The sequence below is a fragment of the Salvelinus sp. IW2-2015 genome, unplaced genomic scaffold, assembly GCF_002910315.2.
Source record: "Salvelinus sp. IW2-2015 unplaced genomic scaffold, ASM291031v2 Un_scaffold2256, whole genome shotgun sequence".
NCBI lineage: Eukaryota > Metazoa > Chordata > Actinopteri > Salmoniformes > Salmonidae > Salvelinus > Salvelinus sp. IW2-2015.
The window spans coordinates 43,565-51,956 of NW_019943585.1; the positions used below are offsets into that span (position 1 = coordinate 43,565).

Sequence of the window (8,392 nt, forward strand, 5' to 3'; positions counted from 1 at the left end):
GAGAGAGAGAGTGGGAAACGCACAGGGTGAGAGAGAGAGAGAGAGAGAGAGAGAGAGAGAGAGAGAGAGAGAGAGAGAGAGAGACTGCACTTTCACTACCTCTTCCCACCCTACATACCTCTCTCTCTCTCTCCCTGCCTCCTCTCTCTCTTCACCTTGAGAGAGAGATGGGAAAGTATCGTCTTTAGATACTGTATTGAGCTTGGGGTATTGATTATACTATGGATTTCCTTTGAGGAAATGTATTCTTATTGGTTTTCTTTTGACAGTTCTGCATTGTTGCTTTGTCTGAATGTAGTAATCAGAATGTCTCATACCCCTCTGTGTAACGGCAATCAGGAATATTGTTTTAAAAGCTCACTGTTCTGAACATTCTTACCAATTAGGTTCAAAGTTGAGCGGTCGTAATGGAAGAAAAATACCCTTAAACCCTATCAGCCGATGCTTTTCCAACACAATGTACAGCTCTATGTACATCATTAATTAATGAACATGATAACCTCTGAATTTATGAACGATCTGTTTCCCAATTAACAACAATGTGAATTGGCGATCGAAGATAGTTACTCTATCGTTACTAAATATCAGTTTAATTTGCTATGAAATCTAGGATAGGATAAAGTAATCCTTCTAGCCCCCCCCCCCCCTTAAAAGAGTTAGATGCACTATTGTAAAGTGGTTGTTCCACTGGATATCATAAGGTGAATGCACCAATTTGTAAGTCGCTCTGGATAAGAGCGTCTGCTAAATGACTTAAATGTAATGTAATGTAAACGAAATCTTTACATGGCTGCGGAAGCCAAGTCGACAATGTGGGGCGGAGTGCACCTCTTAGTTGAGGAGAACCCTGGCATAGTGACCATATCTTGACATGAATGAATCCCAGTATTGAAACTCCCCACTGGACACACACTGGTTGAATCAACATTGTTTCTGTGTCATATCCAATGCATAGAAGTGGAATAGACGTTGAATTGACATCTGTGTCCAGTCGGTCGTTATATTTTCAGGAAAATCCCCAGTGTACTATGTAAGGAATAGGGTGTATTTTGAGGACGGAGACAGAGGCTCTCTGTTCTCTTCCATTTCATCTGTTGGAACCCTCTCTCACCTTGTTATTTTTATTTTTTTATTGGCTGTATGTGATTATGATGCATGAAATGGGTTTTTCTGATCTTTCTGAACCAGCCATGTCATCCCATCTTCAACAGATGTTCTCAGTCACGTTGTCTCACGTCAGCCACCTGTAACAGCGAGTAAAATGCCACTCGGGTTTTCCCGTCCGACTTTCATTACGCATATTAATTACAATGGAAACGTTGTGAGTTTTTTTTTAAAGATCTCAGTTTGTAGTGCCATAGATATAGATRTATGATGTAGTCACTGTGTTGTAACGTTATTGGGTTGGTTTTCTGTTTCATCATTGACATAGAAGGGAAAYGAGAGCRAATTGMCTTYGACAGGCGCATCAGTACGGAATCATCAGAGGAGCTGGTCTCATGTCAAAATACATCASTTCCTTCTCGTGTCTGTCAATCAAAAGTTTAGGACAGGGGTTCTCTCCCTCTCTCGATGTGTTTAAGRCAGTATACATTACGGCAGGGATAGCAGGGTAGGACTGTAGCAGTGTGTTTCCCCCCTCTTGGTTTGGGAGATGATAGCTGATTGACATGGCCTCGGGGGGGGACCAATGTGATCTGTGTCTGAGTGATGTGGAGGAGAGGCTATGTCTGTCTGCCCTCTCTCTCTCAGCCAGGCTTATTTTGGCTTCCCCGCTTCCTCCAACTTATTTCGGGAACTCAAATTATCATGATGTGTTCCCCCCTTAGGGGGTTGTTGTCTACCTTTGGCAGGCAGGAGAGAAATAACTCACCCCAAAAAGTTTGAGAAACTCTTTCTGTCTTAACTWTATCTCCTCGGATATAAACTTCCATCTGCACTCAAAAATTCAGTTTCTATTAAATGTAAAATCAATTACACTTCACATTCATCAGTGGGTCTTTATGTTGCGTAGCTCCACTTCATTTAAACGTCACATTCATGGTGATTACAGAAGGCTGTTTCAGACTTATTCGCTTTATTTTATKATTATTTTCAAAGTATGTAATTAGCGTGCATTCACTCAAAAAAAAAAGCATTACATTCTCTTGATAGGATCATTTMTTTTTATATTTGTTTCTATCCCCCYTTAAATGCTCTTTTGAAACATTTTCCATGTCCGTTCACTCAAACATTCATCTCAAGGGTGTTATGTGAACCTCTCTGGCTATGATTGATTTAATTATCAGTGTTGCTTAATGCGTACTGAGGTTTAAATGGCCCGTCTCACTGATGTAGAAACCAAACACACAGTCAGATACTTTTAACAGTCCAGCTCTCAGGCAAATTAAAGGAACAATTTGAGATTGATTGGTACAGTCGTTAATTAAAAGTTTTGAGATTATGCCGCGGGACTTAGAGGTCATTTGTGGCTTAGTACGGTACCCTGCATCACTGCTTCATTGCTCCAGACCACCACAAGGGGGAGTTAGAGCACTGATTATGCTTTTGGGTGCCAAGGCGCTAATGTGTCTCTAACTGACAATGAATGGGCGACAAACCAAATCGAAACTGATAATTGTGCACGACGTCAAAATTGAATTTCAATGAACTGAATGATGAGGATGAAGAAGGTGATTGAATTTAGAACAATAGTGTAAGAATTGGTCTTCCTCTGTCCTGCACGCGCACTGTGAAAATGCCCCAATTTGGCCCTAACAGTTCTTCATCAACATCTTTATGCTTTCATTAATAAAATAACGAGATGAAAGACATTCAAAATGCAGATATTTATTGAAACAACATTTTAGTTGCACTTCCCCCCCAGCTCCACGACCACGGATAAAACCTTGCTGAGATCATCAATGTATTTTTTGTATTGTTGTATTGTCAATTTCTCAAGTCAAAACGTCTTGATGGCCTTAACCAGTTCATCTTTGCTTGTTGGCTTGGTAGAGTTACAGATGAATGTTTTCAGTTGATGCCAAACAAGTTTTATCGGGTTTAGATCAGGAGACCTACATGTATTTTTAGATATACTGTAGGTGTTGTCTGTCTGTTATTTATATTTTATTTATATTTATTTTTCTACATAAAGGTCTACATACTCTGCTGGTGTCTTGACCCAGTTTAATCCCTAATTTGCAATGCAAACCCGGGCGGCAGTGTGTTTTGGGTCATTGTCTGCATTGGAGAAGAAAAACATACTTTTAGCCTAACAGCCAACATTATGTACAATACTAGATGTAAATATGTAAATAGGCCTAAACATAACAAAATATTGCTATAATCCTACCTTGAAAGAAACGATGTGGTCTCAGAAACACCTCTCTGACATAGGGTCCAGCATATCTCTTGATGATTTCTTCCTTAAAGAAATCTCGAGCCATAATGCCTGAAAAAGAAAGCAACAGTGAATTATTGTGGAACACATAGCAGTCTGTGAGTTGTAGGTGACAATATTTTATGCACCTTAGCATAATTAGGCCTAGTTTCCAGTATTCTAGCCTACTGTACCTGCTAATTTTCCCGGGCTTTCGCGTTCGGCATAACACGGGCATCTGATGATAATGTTTGCGAATAGCACTGTCCGTGAACAAAATCCCCAAGTCTACCAGTATTTTTTTAAATGTCTCCAGTAGATTTGCCGTTCCTCCTGAAAGCCCTAATCTGCTCACTTAAATGAGAGATCCTGGTCATGGTGCTACAGTATGTTGTTACAGCATAATCAAAGTGAGAACAATCAGCGATCTGCTGTATACTTATGGCCTATTGTAACCTGAATCTCCCACCAGTACTCCTCACCCCGCCCCAAACTCCGCCCTTAACACAGTTACCATTCAAAACAAACTGTTTATTTAACAAAAAAATGATGGGCTATTAGCAGGACAATATATATTGGTCATATTGGTCATGGCTCCCGAGTAGCGCAGTGGTCTAAGGCACTGCATCTCAGTGCAAGAGGCATCACTACAGTCCCTCGTTCGAATCCAGGCTGTATCACATCCGACCGTGATTGGGAGTCCCATACGCCCGGCGCACAATTGGCCCAGCGTCGTCCGGGTTAGGGGAGGGTTTAGCCGGATGTCCCAAAAAATAGGCACTGTGGGCTTTTGGTTTCTTTCCCTCTAAAAACAGAAATAAATATTTTGGCCTTTATTCAGATTACAATCGCTCATTTTCGGGATTTTTAAAAACAAAATCCCCTCTAAAATATAGTTATTTTTTAACCAAAGCGATTATTATTATTATTATTAATTCAGTTAGAATTATATAAAAATCCCTTAGATATTCTCACAGATCCTAATGAAAAATGCCCCTTAGATATTAATTTTGAATCCTCCGATCCTCTAAATGTAATTATTGGCGGAGAGTCACGTCATTGAAAAAAAACATTTTTAGATATACTGTAGGCTACCGTAGGCGACATGAGTCTCACTAGTGTTGAGTAATGTGCTGTTAAAAGTGGTGTAGGTCTTATTTATTTCAAAAGCATATTGAAGTTAGAAGCAACAGGATTTGAAGCAATAGCCTACCCGCTGTGGTCAACTTTTTCAACACCGTTTCGCGCTGCTCTGAGACAAGCATGGGGACTGGTCTTGGTAAATCAATGAGATTTTTATTTTCACTGAATCTCCGTTTGGGTATTGGTTAGACTACAATTAGGGTGTGGAAATGTTAGGACTATTTTGCTCTTACTGTAGTACTGTAGCCTACTACTGACCGGTCAGGTTGTACAGCGCCATTGTGGGCTATTAGCAGGACAATAGATACTTTGTGCAAGGAAGGAAGAACCACTGTACATCCAATATTGGAGTTTTTAATGACTGATATATTAGACTATTGATTACTAAAGAATATAACTTATAAAATGCCTCATGAGCTTAGTTCAGCTGTCTTACTCCATCACAACCCATAATATGTTGTCTCTAGCCCCATCCCTCAACTGTTTATCAAACAAACAGCCACATTGTTTGAATCCCAGATTGGTCAATTAAATTCGAAAGACTCCAGTCATTCTAATGACGCTTTCTGACACACACACTAACACATACACACACACACTAACACGCACACTAACACACACACTAACACACACACTAACACACCAACACACACACTAACACGCACACTAACACACTCACTAACACACACACACTAACACACCAACACACACACCTTCCTCATCTCTGGGTGTGTTTTGTTTTTCAGGACGATCAAGGCAGAGGTGTACGACTGGGACAGAGATGGCAGGTTAGGAGACTACACACCCACAATAATGTTTCCTTCAGATTATTTTCCAGGCGGGGAAATGATTTATACATGCTACGGTCTGATATGTGTTATGTTCCTGGTCATGTTTTACAAGATAAAGCACTTTCTCAACCCTCAACCTAAAAGCCTTCATACATCCCCATCTTTAATTATGTCAAACTCAACACACCATGAAGACAACCTCTGAGCATCAATTACCCAGAACCTCATTCCTATTCACATGACGATAGTGGTTAAAACCATCAGTTACAGTGACGTACTACAACACTGCTATATGTTTCAGCAGCTTCATTCCTGTACTATTGAGCCATGTTACACAATACATCCCATTTATATTTCAACACCCTCCCAGGAGGGAATGGCTATTTAGTTGTTGTTGTTGTTGTTGTCGTTTACTTTACCTTCCAGCCATGACTTCATCGGTGAATTCACCACCAGCTACCGAGACCTGTCCCGAGGCCAGAGCCAGTTTAATGTGTACGAGGTGAGTGGAGATGGAGGGAGCACTCATCCGATTGTGTTCACACTAAAACGTTATGTCTCCCAAGGGCATACAGATAAAACAGAGATAATAAACAAAATAAAAACTCAAAAACAGACCACAGGTCCTCGTAGGCTGGAAGTAGAAAATAAACACAATCTTACCCAGTCAGGAGATGTACAGTACATTACTACAATATTAGCATTAGCGCTAGTGTCTACTCAACCTTATTTCTAGTATTAGCATAACTTCCCCCTTGTGCCCACAGAGTTTGGCTATGGTAATAGCCTACTTGGACAGCATAGTGGATGAGAATTAGAAGGAGATGGAAAGATACAGTGCAGGGCTAGAGGGCCAGGCCTTGATTAGACTTCTCTCCCGTGACCCTGCATGGATATAAGGCCTACTCCCTGGCCCCCTGTGTCTGCGTCCCAAACAGCACCATGTTACCAATGTAGTGCACTACTTTTGACCAGAGCCATATTGGCCCAGGTCAAAAGTAGCACCTTATTGTAGCGAATAGGGGTGCCATTTGGGACACAACCAGTGACTACAGCAAAGTGGATATAAGAACATTAGTCCCTGGCCCAGTTTCTGACTGGTCCCATACGTTAGCTACTCAATTAAGTCATGGACCTGGCTTTAGTTAGGGAGAGAGGTAGGGAGAGATGGAGGGAGGTAAGGAGAGATGGAGAGGGAGAGAGAGAGAGATGGAGAGAGAGAGGTAGGGAGAGATGGAGAGAGGGAGAGAGGTAGGGAGAGATGGAGAGAGGTAGGGAGAGATGGAGAAGGGGAGTTAGGGAGAGATAGAGAAGGGGAGTTAGAGAGAGAGAATATGTTAGGAGACTTGTGTTGTATGATATGATACAGTATATTCATTCTGTAGGGGGAGATGATTAGTGAAGCCTGGGTCTTTACCAGGCCAGGAGGAGAACCACGACACTATGACAGAGAGGATGGAGAGGCCTGGGGGGGAAGAGATGGGAAGGCTACCTTTGACTTGATATTCAGCACAGTTCACCAAACACTGTTAAATCAAATTTTATTTGTCACTTGCTTCGTAAACAACAAGTATCGACTAACAGTGAAAACTAAAAAATTGAAAATAAATAAATGCACAATGAGTAATGATAATTACTCGATGTGCAGGGGTATAAGGTAATTGGCTATAGTCAATTGTGCAGGGGTATAAGGTAATTGGCTATAGTCGATGTGCAGGGGTATAAGGTAATTGGCTGTAGTCAATTGTGCAGGGGTATAAGGTCATTGGCTATAGTCCATGTGCAGGGGTATAAGGTAATTGGCTGTAGTCCATGTGCAGGGGTATAAGGTAATTGGCTGTAGTCCATGTGCAGGGGTATTAGGTAATTGGCTGTAGTCCATGTGCAGGGGTATCGCGGTTGTAATCCCTGCCGCAGAGTGCTTACAAAGTACTGGAGTGAAGGTTCCTGAACAATTCTGAATACTCTCTAGTTTATGTGTCGGGGCTCGGGTCAGTCTGTTATAATCTGGAGTTTCTCCTGTCTTATCCGAGTGTCCCTGTAGATGAATTTAATATGCTCTCCTCCTTTTCTAATCCTCTCTTTCTGCCTCTCTCTTTCTCTCAGAGGACCTGAGCCCTGGACCATGCCTCAAGACTACCTGGCCCGATGACTCCTTGCTATTCCCAGTCCACCTGGTCGTGCTGCGCGTCCAGTTTCAACTGTTCTGCCGCAGCTATGGAACCCGGACCTGTTCACCGGATGTGCTACCTTGTCCCAGACCTGCTGTTTCAACTCTCTAGAGACAGCAGGTGCGGTCAGAGATACTCTGAATGATCAGCTATGAAAAGCCAACTGATATTACTCCTGAGGTTCTGACTGTTGCCCTCGAAACCCCAGTGTGATTATTATATATTCTGATCCTTGCTGGTCCCATCTATGAACCTTTGAACATCTTGGCCATGTTCTGTTATAATCTCCACCCGGCACAGCCAGAAGAGGACTGGACCCCTCATCAGCCTGGTTCTCTCTTAGGTTTCTTCCTAGGTTCCGGCCATTTCTAGGGGAGTTTTTCCTAGCCACCGTGCTCCTTCACTGGCATTGCTTGCTGTTTGGGTTTTAGGCTGCGGTTTCTCGTTCAGCACTTTGTGACCATCAGCATGATGTAAGAAGGGCTTTATAAATACATTTGATTGATTGATTGATTATGATAATGTGCTTTTCAGTGTTTACAAAAAATAATCTAATTATCAAACATTTTCGAAAAACCTTTTTTGGCTTTCTCTATCATGGGGTATTGTCTGTAAGATGATGAGGGGGGGGGGGGAACCATTTAATACATTTTAGAATACACGGCTAACAAAAGATATGGAAAGTTAAAGGGTCTGAATACCTCTGCGAATGCATAATTCTACCCTCATTACCTAATACCCCTGCACATGGACTACAGCCAATTACAATACCCCTGCACATGAGACTACAGCCATTACCTAATACCCCTGCACAATGGACTACCAGCCAATTACCTAATACCCCTGCCATGGACTACAGCCAATTACCTAATACCCCTGCACACATGGACTACAGCCAATTACCTATAATTACCCTCACATCCGGA

The 8,392-nt window shown here is 41.9% G+C and overlaps 1 pseudogene; it reads left to right on the top strand.

The window, feature by feature from the left end:
* LOC112073416 (copine-5-like) overlaps window positions 1-8,392 on the top strand; it is a 68,120-nt pseudogene that overhangs the window by 14,743 nt on the left and 44,985 nt on the right.